The sequence below is a fragment of the Podarcis erhardii genome (genome assembly GCF_964252035.2).
Source record: "Podarcis erhardii genome assembly, chromosome: 15".
Lineage (NCBI taxonomy): Eukaryota > Metazoa > Chordata > Lepidosauria > Squamata > Lacertidae > Podarcis > Podarcis erhardii.
In genome coordinates, this window is record NC_138505.1 from 13,769,544 (window position 1) to 13,790,245 (window position 20,702).

At 47.2% G+C, this 20,702-nt stretch overlaps 1 protein-coding gene and 1 long non-coding RNA gene across 2 annotated transcripts in view; one reads left to right on the forward strand and one right to left on the reverse strand.

Moving 5' to 3' along the window:
• Positions 1-20,702, forward strand: part of IGSF9 (immunoglobulin superfamily member 9) — a 55,333-nt gene that overhangs the window by 10,534 nt on the left and 24,097 nt on the right.
• On the reverse strand, positions 137-19,449 carry LOC309331042. The gene is made up of 3 exons (XR_014151699.1): positions 18,904-19,449; positions 17,840-17,909; positions 137-1,248 (listed from the first exon to the last, which is right to left on the reverse strand). It is a non-coding gene; the product is annotated as an uncharacterized lncRNA (long non-coding RNA).

Here is a 20,702-nt window from a genome sequence, read left to right on the forward strand (position 1 = left end):
TTTTGCTGCCTACCCTTCCTTTTATTATTATTGATTATTAACTTTATAAGCCACTTACATGACAAAATGGCTTCTAAGGGGTTTACAAGTGAAAAAAATCAATTATACAATCCATACATTAATTGAAATATGAATTTATTTATTTATTGCATTTTTCTGCCAAGGTGGCCAAGATAAGTTTACAAGTTTAAAATACTAAAAGAAATCATATGGAATGTAACATTGTGTATTCTTTAATATGCGTTAAAATAATTTCCACAAAGCATTGAAAACACCTGCAGTGAAAATATGCAATAAAAAAACCAGATTAAAAGTGTAAAAATTAAAACAGTTAAAAATGATTACATCTGGAGCTTCATGTTCAGAGGAATGCTTGCCTAAACAGGTGGGTCTCCAGGGGTTGGCAGCATGCCAGTACTACTGATGGGGCCTCTCGTCTTTCAGTAGGGTGGGCATTCCACAGCACTGGTACCACCAGTTTAAAAGCTTGCTTCCATATTCTCACAAACTGATAATAACTGGGCCATGGCAGAACTAACTAGGTTCTGTTTCTTCCTCCTCCTCCTCTCCAAAAAAGGAATGCAGTAGGGACGCAGAACTTCTGGTTCTTCAGATGTTGCTGAACTACAGCTCCCATCATCCCTGATCTCTTCCCATGCTGGCTGTGGCTGATGGGAGTTGAAGTCCAACAACATTTGGAGGGCCACAGGTTCCCTACTCACAATGTACTGGACTTTAAAAAAAAATCATTATTATTTATTAATTTATGACTCTGTTTTCACGTACGTCAAGGTGATTTTACAGAGCAAGTTTGTCCTGAAGAGCTTTAGTAGGGTTTTATATTCTGATTGATAGAAGAAGCCAAAGGGGAACAGAAGGAGGCAGGACCAGTCAGGGGATAGGGACCAGGACCTCAAATCTAGACGCTTGTTGGTTTTTTGGCATTTGATGAGTTTCTCATCTTGTTTTTGTGCACATCAAACCAAATTGTGACACACACTCTCAGCCAGAGCTGCAAACTTGAACAAATAAGAAATGTGATCTGGTCAAAACAAAACAAAACAACCCATACATTTTTGTTAACTAGTAAAAGATTTTGTCATATGCTTAATAAAAAGGTAAAGGACCCCTGGATGGTTAAGTCCAGTCAAAGGCGACTATGGGGTGCGGCACTTATCTCGCTTCAGGCCGAGGGAGCCAGCGTTTGTCCGCAATGCTCACACTCCCATTGGTCCAGGTGGGAGTTACCTGTAAGAAAACGAGGACATAAGGAGAGGCTGGCCAGTGGCTCATCTAATCCAGCACCCTGATCTCACAATGGCCAGCTTAGAGGCCTTTGGGGAAACCAAAAGCAGGAACTGCTGAATACAGCAGCCACTCTCCCAATCTGTTGTTTCCAGCATGGAGGGAGGACAAGCCATTGTAGCCAGTAGCCATTCCTCCCCCCCCCCCCATGCTGTTGTTTAATCCTGCTTTAAAGCCGTCCAGGTTGGTGGCTGTCACAGCCTCCACTGGAAGCAAAAACCTGTAGTTTTACTATGTGCCGTGTGACGAAGTTCTGTCTTTTGCCTGTCCTGGAATCTTGCAACATTCAGCTTCATCGGGTGTTCCCTGAGTTCCAGTGTTAGAGGAAAGTTTTCACCCTTTCTTTCCTATCAACTTCTTCCGCACCATGCATAATTCTGTGGTGTGGAGCTAGTATGCGTCTAAAGCAAGGTACTCAGGAGGGACGCTTGGCTGGCCACGCAGAGTGACAGGTGGGGTTCCCTTGTCATGAGTTACCCACCCTACACTGTCTGATTCGATCAGAGACAGCGTGCAGATCCAAGCAGCCCCCATCACCCTGGGCTGCAGAGAGGTCTGCGCTACTGAGCCTGCAGTGGGGCGGGCGGACAGGGATGCTGGCTCCCCAAGGGAAAGGGGCTTTGCATGCATCAATGGGTGCCTGCTGAAGCAAGGCAGGAAATGCCCCAAGCACAGTCTGCCCACCACCCACCCCTTTATTGACGCGCTGGTGGTGGTGAGTTGGGGGATGAGGAGATGAAGGGCTGGGCACGCTTTTGCTTCGCACCCCCTGGGCTCGGGAGCAGGCACCGCTTCAATCCCTGTGTGCGAGAGAGACAGAGAAACTAGGAAGAGCTATTCGTATTGAAAATGCTTGCAATTTCTGTGATTTGTTTCAGTGCATTTGCTTGGGTCTTTTGGGGTAAGGCATTGGCCTGGACAAATGGTTTGGGGGGGCCATTAGGTGTTTGTTCTGGAGTATATACTGGCTGAGGGACAAACTAGGCATGATGAAGCATTTAAAGATACAGAATTGCCCCTGTGTGTACGTACGTGTGTGTGTGTGTGTGTGAGAGAGAGAGAGAGAGAGAGAGAAAGAGAGAGAGAGAGAGAGAGAGAAATAAAGAAAGTTGCCGGACTACAACTCCCATCATCTCCTGACCACTGGCTACGGCTTATGGGAGTTGGGATGCCTTGCAAAAAAACAACTCAACAACTATGGGAGTGTTCTAAATAAAAAGTCAACAATTTGTTTGAAATATGGCAACCCTAGAGTGAGGGGCCTAGCAGGCCATGGAGTCTTGCAGAACAGATATAACGTAACTACAGGTAGCCTAATGTGTTTATAATCATTTAATTGTATTACAACTTACTGAGCTGTACTACTTAACTGTACAATAACGCTGGACATATTTTCATTGCATCTGCAAGTAAGAGGACTAGAGGCTTCCTTTTTAATAGAAAACAAGAATATTCAGGGAAGGAGCCTGGACTATCCTGAAGGGCCAGATGGGAAGGAATTGTATTTCATCTATCACAGCTTTCCCCCAACCTGGTGCCCTTTTGAGCTACAACTCCCATAAACCCTGACCTGTTGTAATCCAAAACTTCTGGAGGGCACCAGGTTTGGAAAGGTTACTTGTCACTTTCTCTCACATGAAAGAGCAGCCCAAGAATTAAGCCTGGTGATTAGTTCACCATTGAAAGCACTCTTATACCTCTTTTAAGAGTCATGGCCACTCTCAAAGAATGCTGGGAACTGTAGTTTGTTGCAGAACTATAAATCCCAGCACCCTTAACAAACATTAAGCATTTGGGCTGTCCCTCAGGAGAGACTGGGAATAGTGATGCAGCTGGGCCAGTGAGGGACCCTCTTCAGTTCCTGAGGTCCTCAGTCCAGGGCCTGGCCTGACCTTAATGACCACTGCCACCACGCCTGGCACAACAGCTCAGCGGCAGAACACCTGTTTTGCATTCAGAAGGTCCCAGGTTCAATCCTTGGCCTTTCCAAGGAGATGGGAAGTCTTTCCTCTGTCAGAGAGCCATTAACACAGGTGTAGGGAACCTCTGGGCCTTCAGATCTTCTCATAGAATCATAGAATTGTAGAGTTGAAAGGGACATCTAGTCCAACCCTCTGCAATGCAGGAATCTTTTGCCCAGTGTGGTACTCGAACCCACGACCCTGAGATCAAGAGTCTCATGTTCTGTCTTGCTGAACTGCAGCTCCCATCAGCCCTGGCAAGCATGGCCTATGGCCAAGGGTGATGGGAGTCGCAGTTCAGTAACATCTGGATCGCCACAGGTTCCGTGCACTAGCCGAACAGACGCAACTGTTTGTTTTATTTAAGGTACTTGTACCCTGCCATTTGTGGCAAAGCCCTCCCAAGGCAACTTACAAAAGAATAGCTTGACCTCCTATCAAAGCAGCTTCCGAACTCCCCCTAACCCCACAGACGGCGATTATATGAGCAACCGGTGCCCTGCGATGCTCCCGTGAGGGGCTGCAGAGCAAGAGGATGCGAGCAAGGAGACGGAAGGAGCGGCTCTGTTGATGGGCTGGGAAAGAGAAGGGGCTGGGGCCTGGGCCTGCACAAAGGCCCTTTTCTTGGTGGGGGCACAAAGGTCAGATGGATGCTGCTTGCAGGCCCCTTTGTTTCTTTCTAATCTCCTAATCCTGCCTGGAAGCCTTGGCTGCTTGGCAGCTCCTGCTGGGTGGGGATGGAGGGAGAGATGGAGCAGGGGGTTGGGGGTCTCTCTGGGAATGCTGGGTAGGGGTGGTGTGTTTGTGCGTTTGTTTGTACACATGCATGCATTCTGACTACCCATAAGCATCTCTGCCCAACCACACCAGTGGTGTTTTGGGAGCTTTCCTACCTAGACAGGTCTTCTGCTAAGGCGCACAGAGCCCTCACATTGGATTCAAAGAGGTTTTTTGAAGGAGACCTTTGGTTTGTGTGTTTGGCCTGTGCTGTGAGGTGGCAAGTGGCACTGCAAAGAAAAGTAGAAAGTACACAGGCAGCTGCTTTAGGTAGAATCAGCCGTCTCACAATCTAGCTTAGCATTTTTGGTCTGGCAACAGCTCTCGTCTCTGTCTGGAGATGTCAGGGATTGAACCTGGTACTTCCTGTATGCCGTGGCTCTCCTTTTAAAAATAACAACTCCAGTCCTTATAGATCTGAACTGAGGGCTGATTTTTGTTAACCAGACTATTGGTCCATCTCACTCAGTTTTGTCTACACTGACATGGCCGCAGCCCTCCAGGGTCTCTTTCAACCTTGAACCTGGAATCTTTTATTCACAAAGCATGAGCTCTACTACTGATTGGTGGCCCTTCCCTGATGTGTGTCATCTGCACAATGTGAGCTGTGCGCTGTGATTTGCACACACAAGGTGCCAAGTGCAATCTCTGGAGAGAATGTCTTTCCCACCACCCTGTGATGTGATCCTTTTAAGTGAAGGTTCCAGGGATTGAACCTGTGGTCTTCTGCATGGAAAGCAATGTGCTCTAAGACTGCACTGTGGCCCTTCGGATCTCAGCTGTGATGTTCATACTGAAGCAGCTTTTGTGCACCCCTTGCTTTATTCCAAAGGCTCTGAAAAGCTTTGCTTTCAAAAGAGCCAGGTGCTAGTCCTCAAGTTACTTTAAAAAAATTTTAAAACCCACTGTATCTTGCAGGCTTCATTATTTGTCCAGCCAAAAAAAGCATTGATATCAGTGGGGGGGGGGGGGAATAGCAACTATGGATTTACTGAACTGTGTTTGTGTATTATCTGAATAATGCTACTTCTTGGGACTCTAAGCATCACCCTGCTTCACTCCAAAACTGGGAAAAAAACCTAATGCTTTAAGTTTCTAGTCCTCAATTTACTTTTAAAAACTTATATTTTTTTGGTATGCTGTGGGCTAGCAACTCCCCCCCCCCACCAAAGCACAGTTTTTTTAGTTGATAGGTTCCAAAGGGTCATTGGAGCACAGGGCCTGGATAATTGTGTGTGTGTGTGCACGCAAAAGTGTGTTCTGCCTTTTGCATGCTGTAATGTTCAGCCTCCGTGCTGGTGGGTCATTCCAAGGTTGTTCTCTGGGAGGGGATTTTCAGCCTAGCTATTAATTGGCGGCACTGGGGATTTGGAGATGGGGCTGCATCAGCAGCAGCCGTGGCGTAGGAGGGGGATGTTCTCCTATTGGGTATTTAAAGTGGGCCACTGGCAGATTCCCCTGGGAAGCCCGTCAGCCTTAATAAAAGTGGCTGCGTGGGCCACAGGATCTCCTGCTCTTTAATTAGAAGAAGGGAGCGATGTCTCGTGCTGGCTGCCTGGGTGTTATAATTATTACATATCAATAAGGTTTCTTATCTCACCTTCACTGTAAGGTGTCAAAGTTGGTGACAACAATAATATATAAGAAAAACAAGTAAGATGGAACAGAATGGTGTAAATTCAGCAGAAGAGGTGGGTCCCTAAAAACAAAATCCCTTTAACTGTCAAAGGCCAGGGTGAAGAGGTGCGTCTTCAGCATAGATGCTGGATGCTCTTCTGTTAGGAGGGAGTTCTGCAGTTTATGGGCTGCCACAGAGGAAGCCCATATTATCAAAGAATCATACAGTTGGAAGGAACCCCATGCAATTGAGGAATATGCAGCTGTCGCTTATGGGGATCGAACCTGCGACCTTGGTGTTATCAGCACCACACACTCTAACCAGCTGAGCTATCCAGCCTCTAATCCTCTCCAGGCCCTCCATCCCCTGCACTTCTGAAGGTGGCAGATCTTCCAGTCTGGACATCGAGGTCCAGCTCCAAAGGCCTTCTGGGAGTTCCCTCACTGCAAGATGGGAAGCTACAGGGAACCGGGCAGAGGGTCTTCTCGGCAGTGGCGCCCGCCCTGTGGAACCCCCTCCTATCAGATGTCGAGGAGATAAATGATTATATGACTTCCTGTAGACACCTGAAAGCAGCCCTGTTTAGAGAAGTTTTTAACGGTTGATGTTTCATTGCGCTTTTAACACTTTGTTGGGAGCTGCCCAGAGTGGCTGGGTCAACCCAGTCAGATGGGCGGCATATAAATAACAATGTTGTTTATTTACTTGCTTACTAACAAAAGTAGTGGACGGTGCCTGTTGAGGCAGGCAGGGCAGGAGCCCCACAGTAGTTGGAGCCAGAGCCAATGGCAAGCAGAGCCAACTGGTCCTAGTTTTCCCCCTTACTGAGTCCTGTAGTGGCAACCCTGAGACTAAGGAGGAAGCAGCTGGCAGGCAGTGCCAAGCCCTGGACTTGGATGCAAAGGCAGGCAGGTGGAGACTGCCTAGGAGCAGAATGAGGTCAGTGGGGCAGATTCCCATATGGGAACTAATGGCCCCATCTCCACTGATTAACATGTGATTTGGCGCTTTTGAACACCAATAAGCGAGCACCTTGGATTGCATATATAAAGACTCCTGGTGGGGAGTGAAGTGAGGAGAATTCTTTTGTGTTCCTGTCATCCTTTCCCCCCCAAAATACCTTCATTATCAACATCATAAAATTATTACTTATACCCCACCCATCTGACTGGAGACTGATAGGGATAAGGCTGCCAGTGGCTACTAGCCACAAGGGCTGTGTTCTACTCCAGTGTTGGAGACAGTATGTCCCTGAATGCCAGTTGCTGGGAATCGAAAAAAAGGAGTTTGTGCTTAAGTTCCATTTGTGGGCTTCCCAGAGACATATTATTGGCCACTGTAAGAACAGGATGCCGGACTAGATGGGCCACTCGCCTGAGGCAGCAGGGCTGCTTTCACACCCTTAACATCTTTCCACCATTTCAAGATGGCCTTGTGGGCCTGGCACAGCTGTAGCATCCAACGGAATCGCCATTCCTTCCTTTCTGCAATGCCAGGGGGTTCCTAAACCCCTCTCTATTGGTCAAAAGACACGTAAAACTGTTAACATGCAAACACGCCTGCACCCAACTTGAGAAATGCTGCTTTAATTCTCCAGAGCAGGGAGGCCAACCAAGCCCTGGCACCTCACGTGGGATCGGGGTAGCCAACCTGTCGCCCTCCTGATGTTGCCCTGCAACTCCCAGCCTTGGCCAATGCCGGCTGTGGCCAATGGGAGTAGGGAAGCCAAAAGCATCTCGGAGGGTTCACCCTGTGTGTGGAGTGTGGGGGCGATCCTTCAATCTCTCCCAAACAGCCTTCTTCCAAAAGCTGGCAGGGCCTGTGGTGTGGGAAGCTCAGGGGGCGGGATGGTGTTCTGGACGGTTCCCATGACAGCAGGCTGTCCGTCTTCAGCACTCCCTCGTGGTTTGGGGTGGGTGGGTGGGCGGGCTTGGAGGTGAAGGAGAGGCCCACGGCTGGGGCCTGCGAGAGTGAAAGAGGTGGGTGGGTCTGCTGAGTGGAACAGCAGCTCTTCTCTCTCCCTCCCCCCCCCTCTCTCTGTTTTCTTTTTCCTTTTGAACTGTCAAGGTCAGCCGAAAGGATTTCAAACTGTGTTGCCATGGTTCCCAGGTGGCCCTTTGCAGAAGCCTGAGGAGTCTGTTGGCAAGAGAGGCCGTAGGAGGCCTTGAGCCAGCATTGAACATGAGTGGCTGCTGCATTTTATAAAAAGTTTATTATTGTTTATAAGTGTGCATGTGGTGTGTATGTATATGTATGTATATATCTCATATACATACACAGAGAGAAAGAGCCCTCATAAAATATCAATGTGATGTTGTTGCAGTGTTGAAAGAAAGCAATCATTAAAATGGTGGTGAAGTGAGATGAAGAATGGTGTGGATAATTTTTCCTCTGCCCTCTCTCATAACACTAGAACTTGCAGTGGCCACAGTAAAGTTGATTGGTAACAAATGCAGAACGGGGGGGGGGGGGAGAGAGTTCCATAAGTTTAACTTACGGAACACTATGCCGCAAGATGGGTTGATGGCTGCTGGCTTAGATGGCTTTATAAGTGAATTAGGCAAATGGCAGGAGGAGTTGGAGATGGTGGTGGGCTCTCCTTCATTGGAGGTTTTTAAAAAGAAGTTTCTTGAGCTGTGATTCCTGCATTGCAGGGGGTTGGACCAGATGAGCCTTGGGTCCCTTCCAACTCTACAAAACTCCCAGTCTCCTAGGGCAGACATGTCCAACCGGTCTACCACGATCGTTAGGTAGATCCCCAGGGTGATCCTGGTAGATCATGGGTGATTGTGGTTGATCACAGGATGAAATAAAGTGGGCAAGGAATGTCCCTGTCCCCCGGCGCCAGGTCCCTCCGCTGCCGCAGCAGCAGCAAGGGGAGCTTGGCGAGGCAGCAATTGCAAGTAAGCGTGACTCATGCGAGGGGCAGCGTAGGGCAGGCTGGTGATCGATGTTTGGCATTCCCCCCCCCCAAAAAAACCTTAAGAACCCGACAACCCCCCCAAAAGCTCAACAACTGTGGGCAACCCTCCACAAGAAAAGCTCAACAATTAAGGTCAATTTCCCCCGCTTCCACTCACCCACTCCACACACGCGCCTCCTCCCTCCCTCCAATGACATTGGGTAGATCACTGCCAGTTTTTTTACACTGGGAGTAGATCTCAGTCTCTTGGGAGTTGATTGTGCCTGTCCTAGGGGATACTCTGGGTTGGATTCAAGTAAATAGCTGTGCTAGTGGGACTAGTCACAATGCTAACGCAATGGGGGGTTCCCACCCTCTTGTGCCATCCCCCAATTCGGCTCTGGGGGTGGTGGAAGAACCCCCAGAACAGGGTGGTTGAGGGGAGAGAAGATCATTCTGCCTGGCAAGCAGAAATCTTTGTTTCCTTAGCTCAGTGTTGAGTTCCACCCTCTGATTTCCATTCCAGTAATATGTTTGCTACTGCTTGGGCACTTGACTTGGGATTGGCCCTACCCCAGATTGTAAAACTCATTTAATAAGTTCATTTGAAGGGCAGGAAATTAGCTTCGGTTGGGATGGGCTGCAATTCTGAATACAGCAAACTGTTCACAAGCTCACATTCTGGTTTGGAACAGCCACCCCCACCCGTGGCAAATGCTCGCTGTGGTAGAATGGTCTGTCGTCACTCTGAACCACAGGTGTGAGGAAGCTCACTCCCCTGGTTAAAAGACGTCCTTGCAGGTAGAAAAGGAGCAGGCAGGGCTAGAATCTTGGGAATATTTGTGAACATCAATTACCTACCTGTAGTGAGAAGCAGTACAGCCCACTCTGCTGCCTTTGACTCCAAGCTGTTGCAATCCAGGGTGTAATTCACCCTGACTGAAATGCAAGAGCGTAAGAAAAGGAGCCCTGCTGGATCAGGCCAAGGACCCATCTTGTCTAGCGTCTTTTCTTCAAAGCAGCCAAACTAGATGCCTATGGGAAGCCCACAAGCAAGACCTGAGTGCAGTGGCATGCTGCCTCCAACAGTGGAGGGAAAACATAGCCACTGTGGCTAAAGGCCTCGTCCTCCATAAATTTGTCTAAAGCTTGGTGACTGTCAATGCATCTTGTGGGAGTGAGTTTCGCTAAGCGCCATGTGAAGAAGTACCTCCTGTTGTCTGTCCTGAATCTTCCAGCTTCATACAGGCCTTTTCCACAGTCCTAGGAGCACCGTTTAACATAGACACATGCACACACATGCAAATAGCGCAGTCAAGGTTACTACTGGTCTGCGTTTCTTTCACACTGTTTATTTTCAGAGAGCAAATGGAGAGCTTTTGAAAACCAGACTTTCTCTCTGTTTACTTTCTTCCTGTTGGAGGTTGTAATTACGGGTGGGGTTGGGTCCATGGTCTTCTTTTTATGGGTGGTAATATTGACAGTCGTGGCTTTATGGCAGTGAGGCCGGCTGGCCTATTTGTTTATGCCGTGTGAAGCAACCTAGAGATCTCTTGACTCCATCCCCCACCCTCTTCCCTGCAGGCTCCAGGTTTTTGGAGAGTCTTGGGTAAAGGGCTCCCAGTGGGCGCACCTGGCTGCTGACATTGGAGATAGCAAGGCATTGGCCATGCAAAAATCTGAGCTTCTCTCTGCATTTTCTCAGACTGCTTTATTGAGAACTTCAGTCTGCCCCTGCTGCTCAGTAGGGACAATGGAAAAATTTGATTCAGTTCTCATCACAAGGCAGACTTAACCTAATTCGCAGTTCCCAAAACAATTTTGAACCAAAACATAGCCATCCTTTTGAAATCTGCCCTTCTCTGAACTTTGCAGTGCAAATCTCCAGCCAAGTATCATGTGGGAAAATGCATACGCTAGGGTGAACTGTCTGGGAAAATGCATATGTGAGTGAAAACGACATGCAAAGGTGCATTATATAAGAGGAAGCAGCTTTGCAAAAATGTGCACATTAATTTACACAAAGTTGTGCATATGAGGAGACAGCCACACTATGAGGACTTTAAAAAAATCACAAACTGGTGTGTAAATGTGAGAACTGAACTTAGGACGAAAAATAAAAGCTAGAGAGGGACTGCTATTGACAGGTTTGCCCATCAAAATATCACTAAATTTGCCCATGGCAAGTCTACGTTTGTACACAACTTGTTAATGTGATGCCAGATTCTACATATCTTCTATCCATTCGTTAAAAGGAGCCCCATTTTTGTTCTTCCAGTTCATCAATACCAGTCTTTTTGCTATAGTTAAGGGCATGGAGATTCCCTTCATATTGTTCCTTTGTTAGGTGTATAATTCAGAACAATATTTTCCTCTGCAAATTTAAGATTTTCCCCCATACAGTTGTGTTGATCCCTCTACTAAAAATTTGCCTCTATAGGACATTATAAGAAAACGTATGTTTTTAAGCTGCATTGCCCCTATTACATCTCCAGCAGCTAGATGTCTTGGATAGCCCTTTCATAAACATGCATAATGCTTGTTAAAAGAAAAGGAAAGATGCAGAGATATGAAGCCGCCTTTACACTGAGCCAAATCATTCATCCATAGAGGGTAGAGAAGGACCTTCCCCAACCCTGCCGGCTTAGTAACTGGAGTTTCAGTCTGGGTCCTTCTGCATGCAGAGCATGTCTTCCACCCCTGAACTTGATTGCCTTCCCTCAGAAGGGATGGGAGTGCTCAATGCTATACCAAACCCACCACATTCAAATCATCATTCCCAAGACCAGTGCAACATGATTTCTAGCTGGTACTGAAATAAACTTGGGGGTTGACTTCTTCATTGTCAGAACTGACTTCTTAACTGGGCAGTACTTAATCTCCTTAAAAGCAAGAAAACCTAGGCAACTGTCTTAATACCAAGGTCAGAATATTTGTCCGTCTAGCTCATTACTGTCTGCTTTGACTGACAGCAGTTCTCCAGGGTCTCTGGCAGCAACATGTCTTTCCCATCACAGCAATGCGGAGCCCCTGACCTGTGAACTGTCAGTTGTGGAGCAGGTAAAGATGCTATTGAGCCAAAAAGTGGTTTTCAGCTTCTTAACACATTCATGTGTTTTGGAGATGATTCAGGGCATTGGTTATGGTCTTGGGACATAGGTGCTCCTCCAGACAACCTGGTTTGCTTGCACAAAGCTTATGCTGTGCTTAGGCTATATCCTGCCTTTATTGAGCATTCACTCTCATCTGTTTGCAGGGAGGTTATATTATCCTGCATTCACCCATATGTCTTCCTGTTAGTCGTTAGTCATCCTACACTTTTCAATGCATTTCCCCATCACTTTCCAAACTGCAGAAAGTCAGCACTGGTTGTCAATTTGCTGCTGAGTGAAGTTCAGGGTTATTGTGTTAATTTTCAAAGCCTTAAAACAACTTGGCTCCAAAATGCCTAATTCCTTATGGACCATCTCCGTTGCCAAGGTCTTTGGATGGGATACTTTTTGTGATCCCCCACACCCCTGAATTTCAGGTTTCATTTACCAGGGGACGAGCCTTTAGTGTGGCAGACCCCCATCCCTACCCCCTGCGGAAAACCTTGGCAATAGTGGTTCAGCAGGAATCATCCTTGTTTGCTTTTAGATATCTTAGGCAGAACCTGAGATCCTTTGCCAACCAGCGTTGTTCTCTTAATTGTTTTTACTGTGCTGTTCTGTACTGTATTGTGATATTTGATATATACATAAATGCAAGTAAATAAAAAAGTCAGTTTCTTTGTTGAAAGTGGATTTGTTGCACCAAGGCAACAGAAGGCTTCGATCCACTTTAATTGCACAAAGCTACATTTCTCAGTGTGCACTCAAATCCTTTCCACAAAATGCTGGCAGTCTAGAGGCACCTGAACTCTGGACTTGGCTGTCCTGATCTGAGCTCAGCGATGCTGTGTGGTATGAATGTGGAGCTGATGGGAGAAGCTTGCTTTGCAGTCTGAGGCCTGAGCTGAACCTCTTGTGGGGTGGTTACTGTGACAAATATCTGCCTGTCTCTTTCCCCTTTTCTTCCTCATTCTCTTTCTTCTTCCTTTTTTACGGGTCACCGGCTTTTAAGAGAGGCTTCTCAGCCCGACTGTCTGGCCACCCTTTTGATCCCCTCCTTGTTTAACAGCCACTTGTGGGAATCTGACTAGTTTGTTTGAGCCAAGGAGCTTGCTGGAATGTGCTGTACATTCTTCTGCTGAGGCAGTTTAGCTGATTCTTTTCTTCGTTTGATTGGTATTATTTGTTTGTTTGTTATCCTGTCCCAAGTTCGAAATGAAGGAGAGGGTGCATTGCTTGGAGAGGGGTATGTGTGTCCCCCTTGAGCCAATGTTGACCCTAGAGACTCCTGTTTTCAAAGCACTTTTTGTTGGGATCAACTGATTCCTCCCCTGTCTTTTCCGGACAGGGAAAGCTTCTCTTTTGATACCATGTCACTGCAAAAATCAGCTAGGCATTTAGTTGTAGCAACTGAAACCCAGGTTTAAGATGGCATTTGGCTCCTAGCTTTTCTATCTCAGTTTCTAAAACTGTTTAAAAGGTGCTCCTTCAACACTTCCCTACAAGGCGACGGTCAACAGCATCCCTGTCAACATGGATAGTTGGAGTATACAAAATCTGGTACAGGTAACTTTGATCTTACACTTATTTAGCATACGTGTTCACAGCTTTACACATGTTGCCAGAAAATAATCAAAAAATAAATAAATGAAATTGTGCAAACTGCGGGGGGGGGGGGGAGGAGGAAATGGCATGAAAATGGTACATGTGGAGGAAAATCGGGCAGGCTTGCGGGGGGAAACAGCTTGCAATCCCAGCAATCTTTGTGAGCAGAAGTGGCGGTTGGAGAGCGTGGTCAGAGGAGGCCACAGAGGCTTGTGGAAAGGTTTGGGGAGACAATGGAGGGTTTTGGAGTGCAGAGGAGGTGGTTTAGATTTCATAACAGCCCCAAAACACAAGGCATTGTCATCATCAGCTGCTGAGAAACTGAAGAGGAGGAGTTTGGTTCCCACGCTGGAAGAGGTTAGCAGTTCTAGACTGCTTGAGGGATGGCATGTCTGCATGTGCTGTGGCACACAAATTCGTCCAGAACGAGTCCAACATCTGTGCTATCAGGTTGCACGAGGAGATTCGCGGGGCTATGGCAGCAAGCGTACCACTGACTGCAAAGATGACCAGTCAGGTGTGGGGTAAAGCTTTGGTGAAGATGGAGAAGGCCCTAAATTTGTGGCTGGAAGACACGGACCAGAAACATGTTCCTATGGATGGCAGCAGCTTGCACCAAAAGGCTCTGAGCCCCTATGACCACATCAGACCTTCCACCACAGATGGGGACCAACCTGTCAAGGAATTTAAAACTGGCCCACGTTGGCTTAACAGCTTTAAGATCTGCTTCCACCTGAAGAATGTCTGACGGACAGGGGAGGCTGCATCTGCAAACAAAGAGGCTGTAAAATTGCAGGGCTAAAGCGGCTGTTGGACAACGAAGTATAGCTTCCAGAGCAAGTCTTCAGTGCAGGTGAGGCTTTTCTGGAGAAAGTGTCCAAGCAGACTTACATTGCCAGAGCTGAAAAGCCAAGCCCTTGGCTTCAATGACGCAAAGGTTTAAGTGACTGTGCTGCTCTGTAGCATTGCGGCTGGACACTTAATAAAGCCTGGCTTGTTGTACTGGTCCCAATGCGCCCATGCCCTAAAAGGCAAGAAAAAGAATCTGCTGGGTGACTTCATAATATCTGGAATGGTTCTACAACTGTTCATTCCAGAGGTGAGGCATGACCTTGAGGAGAAACAGCTGCAGTTAAAGTGCTGCTGGTTGTGGATGGTGTTCCTGAGTACCCCAAGGGACTCTGCTTTGCACACGGCAAGGTAGAGGTTGTCTTCCTCCCTCTGCAAAATGACTTCCCTCATCCAGCCCCTGGGTCAAGGTATGACTTTTAAAAATTATTATTATTATTTATTCAATTTATACACCGCCCTATTCCTGGAGGCTGCTTACACATGGCTCACCTTCTCCTGGAAGATCAATGTGATGGATGCTGATCCGGATCTTGACCTCGCAGCATGCAGGAAGTCCTTCAACGTTGCCCATCCCATCACCTGCTTCAAACAGGCAGTGGATGCAATCAAGCTTCAGACAGCAAATGCATGCTGGTGGAACTTGTGGAAGGAACGCATGCACGATTTCAAGGGATTTCCCAGCATTGCAAGTTGGAGAACGTTGTGTGGTTGGCCAGGCAAGTGGGTGATTATGGCTTTGTTTATCCAGGAAAAAGTGGGAGAGCTGGAGGAACTGGTCAGATCAAGTTCAGAATATGAGGGTGGGCCCTTATGATTTATTTTTTTTCTCAACTCTTCCAAGTCATAAAGCACGCAAATGATCAGATTGCAGAGTTTGACCCTTCCATGGAACACAGTCTCAATGTCGTCCGTGGAATTACAGATGCTCTGAGAGACCGTAGAGGGAAATGTTTGATGAGCCATGGGACAACAGCAGCAGCTGCTGCCAATCACCATAACTCTCACAAAGAAACCACCAGCAGCAGATGTGCCCAGGCAACCCACCTCTGGACCTGAACCACATCCAAGCACTTCTTCCGGCTACCAATCAGTACCTCCTGCCCCGCTCCTCATTATCATGTGAAGCACCATCCAGTGAGGGAGAGGAGGAGGAGGAAGACTTAAGAGCTGCAATCGCCCCTCACCATTAGGTGCAGTGATTTTTAAAAATACGGTTTTTATATGGTTTTCTGGGGTCGTTCTGGCTTTTCGCAAGTTGGCTTCAGCGCACAATGGCCAACCTCCATGTAAGATGCAAGTTACCTGTACTGCGTGTGGAAATGGGCATAGCCCTATGAGTCAGGAAAATGGGAAGCTGCCTTATACCAAGTCAGACCCTTGTTCCATCTGGCGCAGTGCTCTCTGCACTGACAGGCAGCAGCTTTCCAGGGATACTGCCAGGGATTGAACCCTGGGACCTTCCGTATAAAAAGCAGGAGCCATGCCACTGGGTGGGTATCTGAACTGGATTTGAATTGATTTTATGTATGTGCTGTTGTCGTTTCAAACTGTTTTGGCATGCATATAATTGTTTTGTTTTTATATAAGCAATTGTTTTATATATGTTTTTTACTGTATTGTTATTGTAAATTGTTTCAGGATGCCTCATGGGAAATGATTCATAAATGAAATATGATGATGATAGTTTTATAAATAAATAAATAAATAAATAAATAAATAGCTAGCTAGCCCTCACGGAAGCCGCTGCTGGAATAGGAGAGCTTTTAGCTGGGCACTCTTCCAGCTCTACAATTCTATGATTCTAACTCACTACAGTGAAAAATATGGGCCCATAGACTCCGCTAATCAGTGGAAGTGTTTCCTGCCCCTGTGCCGGCAAGTTTGGATGCAACCTGCAAATGCCAAATATTTCCCCAGCCACTCAGTTAGGCACAGTGATTAGTTGATTGGAGAAATGCTCCCATGGCCCCACCATTGCTGAAGAGCATCTGTTACCTTGCAGGTGCAGTCTTTCCCAAAACTTCTCCCCCCCCCCCACTTTCCCCAACCACTCATTTCTCTGCCCCCCACCCCTAAGCACCACCCTTCTTCCCAGCGCCTTCCACACCTCCTGTGCAGCCTGGCAGTGGCTAAGCATAGTGGGGTGGAGGGCAGGCCATTCTACCTTTGTATGCCTTTTGAAAGGGCTGTTGCTAAGCAATGGGAGGTTGCCGGTTGCTAAGACCACTTGATGGGTTTTCGTTAACTGCCAAAGACCCTCCGGTGATTGAAGGGAGGGGAGGGGAGCTGGGCAAGGCAGGCAGCCTGGCTGGCTGGCTGGCTTCAGAGAGAGGGATGTAGGGGGCTGGGACGGCACCCTCCTAATTAAACTCCATCAACTGGGTTTAATCTATTGTTCCAAAGGCATTTTTGTTCAGAGTGGAGAAGGCCATTCCCTTGGGTGGAGTAGGATCTGGATCTGGGAATCCAAGCAGTGAGAACCTAAGGGAAGTCCTGCTGGATCAGGCCAAGGGCCCATCTAGTCCAACATCCCATTCTCACAGAGGAGAGCCATAAACCTATGGGAAGCCTGGAAGCAAGACACTTCCTCGGGCATCCTTCCACCTGGGTCCTCCCCATTGCCAGGCGTTGGGAAGCTTGGAGCAGCTGCCTTTAACTAATGCCTTAACCTGTGCAAAGTCAACCATGTGGAAACTAGTATTGCTTCCAGGAAGGAATTAAAAAATAAGGATTTCCATTCTGGATCAGAGCTGAGATCCATCAGCAGTTAGTCAGCCAGTCTCTGTCTCAACCACCACCACCACCCATTTTGGTGTTTCGTACAGGGATGCGGGTGGCGCTGTGGGTTAAACCACAGATCCTAGGACTTGCCAATCAGAAGGTCGGCAGTTCGAATCCCCGTGACAGGGTGAGCTCCCGTTGCTCGGTCCCTGCTCCTGCCAACCTAGCAGGTCGAAAGCACGTCAAAGTGCAAGTAGATAAATGGGTACCGCTCCGGTGGGAAGGTAAACGGTGTTTCCGTGCGCTGCTCTGGTTCGCCAGAAGTGGCTTAGTCATGCTGGCCACATGACCCGGAAGCTGTATGCCGGCTCCCTTGGCCAATAAAGCGAGATGAGCACCGCAACCCCAGAGTCGGTCACAATTGGACCTAATGGTCAGGGGTCCCTTTACCTTTACCTTACACTTTGAACACTTGGGTGCCCTGTTTTTTCTGAATTGGAATTGAGACACACTTCACTCTAGGAGAGAGTCAGGCCCAGCATCTGCTCACGGACCCCTTGGACAGATCCTGGTATCCCAGAAGTGCCCACCTAGCTCTGATGCCTGCCTCCAGTCTCCTGTAGAAGAGTTAGGGCCCCTCCAGATTGTGTATTCATAACAATTTGTGCTCATTGTGGTATACGCAATCCCACTTTCAGTGTTGTTTGTGCCTGCAAAATCTCTGAGGCAGACATACGGCTTTGTTTCTAATTTGCATGCCCTGTAACTTCCTGCTAAAATCCTGCAATGCAAATGTTCTGGGTTTGTTGGGGAAGCGCAACCGAACAACTTAGAAGGCAGAATGATGTCCAGTACAAAACTCAGCTATGGAAAAATCTACCAGCCTGGAAGGGCCCTTAGGCTAAGGTTACCAGATGTCCCCAGATTTACAAATCAGTCGCCATACAAAATCCATTGAAGTTGAAAAGTTTCCCCGGATTCATTGAAAAAAATCTGGTAACCTTACCTTAGGCTCTAGCCATTGCCATAAGGGCTGCCATTTTATTTTTACCTGTATGTCGTGCAGGTCTGGAGCACTGTGGGAAAAGAAGGTGGCAGCTGCCAATTAGGACTGCTGTTTCTTCATGCACCATTCCCTGGATTGGAATGGTGTCCAAAATCAGGGGGGCTGTGATTGGCCTGGTAAACTTTAATATGACGACATGGGATGATGTCCTTGGAATGATTTCTTTCAGCGTATGGGTGGTCATCCGTTGCAGACCCTTTACATCCAGGTTATCAAGTCTGTGGCAGGGAGTCAGGCTGGCCAACTCTTGGGGGCTCCTAGGGGCATAGTGCATGATGCCTGCACTGTCATTGTGTGTGTTGGGTCTGTGCCAAATGCCTGCAGGGTTGCTGAGCCGATTACAGGTCTGATAATAGCCCTGGGGCAGGATTAGGCCGGTTGTGGTCACTGCTTCCTTAAGTTTCTTATCCTCCCCACTCCATCGTCAAAACAAGCTATGCCCAGTTCTTAGCCAGGAAACCCCTCTCGCCCTGTCCCTTGTGGCTGTACCACTTACTGGTGGAATAGGGAAGTCAAATTGCCATTCCTACCAAGTTCCCAAATGCCCAGTCATGTTCCATCATCTACTTTAGACTGTCTCCTAAGCCAACTTTCCCCTGCAAAGTTTGTCATCCAGAACCACTGCTGATATACAAAGGTGGCCTGGTGAGCTACTACTGCCAAACCCATTTGGGGAAACAGCAGGGGTGATTTTGTCCTCATTACTCATATCTGCAAGTTTCTGATTAGTTTAGATTTGAAAGCGTCTCTGTCTCTTTTTCAGGCCAAGCGGCTTACAATGATCCAAAGCACAACAACAGTCTGCAACTGCTTTTCTTTTTCCTAATCCTGAAAATAAGTCCACGTATATTAAATATTACTAAGGGGGGGGGTTCTTTATAAAACCACAAATTGCAGAAGGCCATGACAGAAAAATATAAGAAGCCAAAGATTTAAAACATGTTTTTAAAATTGTTGACGGTTCCCTCAAAGACTTTGCCTTCCACTCTTTTCTAAAGGCCTACCTTTTATCCCTCCTTGAGGCCTGCTTTTTCTTTCTTTCTGGCCTTTGACTCCAGAGCCCTTAATCCTGTTCTTGACAGTAACCACCTAAACTATGTGTTTTTTCCTCCCTCAGCTCCAGCGATCATTTCTCAGGGTGTCTCAGGGTAGGCGCCCCTCTGAGTAGAATAAGGGCCCCCCAAAGGCATTAGAGGATCACTTACCACAATTTGAAGCTAGTGAAGTAATACACTTTACCTTCTAAAAGCTGCAATGTCAAACTAACCTCCCCCCAGCCCAATAATATGCACATCTCCCTAGGTTTTCTTCCCACTTTGTATCTTGAATAGTATAGTCTTTGGGGCAGGGACCCGTCTCTTTTGTTAATGCCATTCTATAAGGTGTTGTGGATGTGATGAAATTATGGTAATCACATTATTATCTTAGCTAATTTATTGCAGCTGCTGATTAAGTGCATCGATAGGCAGATTTTGTTTTTCATGTTTAGGAATAGCAAGCACTAGGACAATATATACCTTCATATCTGCTTTTGTTTTATTATATTAAAAATAAAACACTGGGGTGGGTTTATTTTTTGCCTTTTTCCTCCGGGGGTTGGGGTGGGTGTTGTAAAAGGAACAAGTTCCTAGCCGCTGAGGTACAGGGAGGTGCTGAGATCTCAGAAGCAAGATGTGTTACTGATAGGGTTGCCGCCTTCAGTCAGGCAAAATAAAGAACAGGTCAGAAGGGGGGAATTGGGGGGCTGAAAATTTCTTTATTCACCATCACCTTTGCAAGGACGGAGTTTTGGGGGCAAATGCCCTGGCATTTTAGCTGCTATGCTGCACTCTGTGATTTCTTTTCCTTCCAATCGGGGGTTGTATGTGTGCCAAATTAAAAATTACCATCATTGGTTCAGAACAAGCATTAAACTAAAAACCCAGTGGCTCTTGACTCTCTGCTGATCACCTTCCCCTTCGCTGTCTCACAGGCCTCCCTGTGGCCAGCCCTGCAGGGGAAGGCGTTGGCTGTATCCATTGTGAGTCCTACATAGTTCAGACCCATTGAAAACAATGGACATGCCTAATTTAGGTCCAGTAACTTCTGTGGCTCTAATCTGAGTCTAATTTTGTTGGTTGCAACGCATGTTGCAAAAACAGACTCTCTGGGTGACTGGCTTTGATATGTTTTGCTTTTCATTGGCTTCTCTGCCCTCTCCCGATTTCAGTACGTTAATTGATTTTTTTTCTTAATTGAAGGCCTGTTTCCTAGTGGCAAAATTAGCTCTTTAAAACTTGCTCTGTCTCATTGCAGATCAGTATGGTTGGAACCATCCAGTTCCAGCTGGTCTTGGCTGCAATGGGCACTGAACTGGCTGCATAGATATTCCCACCATTCCTCCAAGGAGCTCAAGGCACAGTTCATGGTTCTCTCTCCCCCTGTATTATCTGCCCAACAACCCTGTGGGTTAGGCTGAGAGCTGTTGTCTAGCCCAAAGTCACACTGAGAGCTTAATGGCTGAGTGGAGATTTCAACCCTCGTCTCCCAGGTCCTAGTCCAACTCTCTAACCACTCCACCACACTGCCTCATAGGTGATCTGCTGCTCCAGCACCCCTGACGTGTGCCCCTCCAATTTCTTCTTGAAAACTTCTAAGGACGGGGAGTTCGCCACTTTCCAAGGCAGCCTGATTTAATGCCTAGCATCTCATAGCATCAGGAAGTTTTCCTCTGAGAGACAACACATTCAGTTGCATCCAACTAAGTGCTACTCAGAGCTGACTCTCTATGTCCATTCTTTTGCAATGGATCTACTTGGACTAA